This window comes from Scardinius erythrophthalmus, assembly GCF_964197995.2.
Source record: "Scardinius erythrophthalmus genome assembly, chromosome: 1".
Classification (NCBI taxonomy): Eukaryota; Metazoa; Chordata; class Actinopteri; order Cypriniformes; family Leuciscidae; genus Scardinius; species Scardinius erythrophthalmus.
Window position 1 is genome coordinate 13648345 of NC_138221.1, and position 2737 is coordinate 13651081.

General features: G+C 36.2%; 1 long non-coding RNA gene across 1 annotated transcript; it reads right to left on the reverse strand.

The window, feature by feature from the left end:
- Positions 1 to 351: 351 nt before the first annotated feature.
- LOC308701319 lies at positions 352 to 968 on the reverse strand. Its single transcript, XR_014031418.1, has 3 exons — positions 922 to 968; positions 606 to 697; positions 352 to 462 (listed from the first exon to the last, which is right to left on the reverse strand). It is a non-coding gene; the product is annotated as an uncharacterized lncRNA (long non-coding RNA).
- Positions 969 to 2737: the final 1769 nt, after the last annotated feature.

Consider the following 2737-nt stretch of genomic DNA (forward strand, 5'->3'; position numbering starts at 1 on the left):
CAGGTAATACAAAAACGAATAAATTACCTCATCCGTGATCATGATTCATTAATTCCATGTAGATATATCGCTAGATACATCTCCCATCGTCACCTCCTTCATAGCGTCATCAAGCTTCGCCTTTGTTATTGTTGAAACTGCACCCTCTTGTGGTCAAATACCAAAGTCGCATACTGGAGCTTTAAAGTTTTAATGAATACTATTTTCAAATAATAATTAACAAATAACAATGTGGCATAATTGCAAAAACTGATCACTGTGTGTATTTCTATTGACCCTAAAAAGTCATAGTATACACTCTAAATGAACAGTGCACAAGAGTTAAATATATCATATAATATTAAAATTTACCTTTGATTATGAACACTTTTACCCGCAATGAAGCTACCTCTCCCTGTTCCCCGGACAGAGAACATAAGGCAGGCCACATCTACGTTCTCCCCTCCATGATCGCCCCGAACCCTGGCAAAAAATGTTGATTACAAATAATGTGTCAGCATACAATGTTTACATAACCTTCCATGGTTATATGTATTTATGTTTACATCAGCTCAGTACTTTAAACCTATATTCCACTTATTTCATACAAAAAAGTCAAGTTTTACCTCAGTGGAAATCCAAACTTCTGAACTGCCTCACGGAAGAAAGACAGTGTTGTAGAAGCCAGATTGTTGTTTGACACACCAAGATACATTATCTACATTAATAAACATGTTTTTAAAAAACATCATACCTGTTTTCCATTTTCATTTACATTGTTAGAAAGTATTATGACAAGTACAAAAAATTGTTGCGTAAAAGGCAAGTTATTTCAATGATTCTTTTGTTGGTATGTGTTTTAAGAAGTTTATGAATCAAAATAACCACCATTCACTAATTCATCACTCTTCTAGTTCAATTAAGCAGTCTCTTTATCTTTACCTTCCTGGAGAAGCCATCAATACCTCCAAATATCACGATGTTATACCTTGAAAAAGTAAATTTCTGTCACAAATACTGAATTGCACAAACAGTATATAATAAATACAATTTTTATGTTTAACTTACCGTGTCAGCTTGTGGTTTGTGTCAATGTGCATCAGGGACTTTGGGCTGGGGACAGAGTATGTCCTCCTAACCACACATCCTAACTGTGACATCCTGAACACAATGCTTGCAGTGTCAACTCGATGCATCGAAGAGCGAACTCTGTCCCATTGTACCCGATGACCTTGTGCTCTCAGCAGACCCATCATCATTCTGTAACCCGCATTCGGATTGCTTGTGTGGATTGTTGCCACGAGTGAATCTAGCTCTGCATCTGTTATGTTGCTGTAGGTTGCCTTCACAGACAATCCCCATTCCACCATGCGTCTATGAATTGTGAACTTGGACACCCCTAGCAACCTTGCAATACATGCCACAGGTAATCCTAAAGTAATTAGTTTGGATACAGAGTCCTTAGAAATTACAATCCGTGGACGACCATTGTTTCCTTTCTCCTGGGAAACCATGACGTGTGCATCCATGTTAGTGCTGTTTGCAACCATCTGGTGTACCTGATAAAGTGCATCATACAGTTCATGTGGAATGGGTACCTGATTTGAGATGGCACTAAAAATGACCAGCTCCTGAGAACATGTAAATTCCAAGAAGTCAAGGTCAAGAGGAACACGTTCCAGCCAAAGTGACAGACGGGTATAAAGCCGTTGTTATAAATGGTTCAAGAACAGTTCCTGAAAGATAATAATATTAATATATTAATTGAAACAATTACATTACAGTTATTTTACATTTCAATAATATTTAAGTTATACATACATTTTAACTATACATCTAAAACTATTTGTATTATTAAGCTGTAGTATTTTGAACAGGTAAAGGCATGGATGTCCCTTTTAAAAACAGCATATGCTGGCTAGGTAGATTTGGAAGTATGATTTAAACTGGTAATGTGCTGGTCCTGAGCAGGAGCTAGTTGCTTAGGGCCATCTTAGGACCAGCACATGGCCAGTTTAAAACAGCTAAGGACCAGCACATGGCCAGTTTAAAACAGCTAAGGACCAGCACATGAGCATCCTAAACCATCTTATGACCAGCACATTACCAGCGTAAACCAGGTTTCAAAACCTACCTAACCAACATATGCAGTTTTTTTTTGTTTTGTTTTTTTTGTCAACAGGTGTGGTAGCTAGTAAAAGGATAATCACATCGCGGCACTTTGGAATAACGTTACTTAATTATGATGTGTAATAAACAGGCTACTGTACAGTAAATCGGCCATTTATGTGATAACACCTTGAGGTAAAATTTGACTTTGTAGCTAAAAACCTTGTCGATGTACATTGTATATTGAATATTTTATATTATCAGAGAAAACGCCTAGAATGATGAATTATGTTGAGCATTTAGAACTGTCTGTGGCAAAACGTTAACTTTAAGCGGGTCCCACTTTACGTGGTCTTAACTACTATGTACCTAGATTTAAATTAATCATTTTGTACAATGTACTTATTGTGTACTTGCATGTTTTTACATACTTATCTTTAAAAAAAGAACTATAGGCCTATGTAATTACATTTGTAATTAATTTCTGTAATTACCACTGTTGACCCATCCCTTACACACTAACCCACCCTTAAACCTACTTATACCACCAAAGTGGTAACGTTATTCATTAGTAGCCTAATATACAGAATGTCACTCAAGGAAAATATAATAAGTATTTTATTCCCTAGAACGGTTATAAAAACAAATA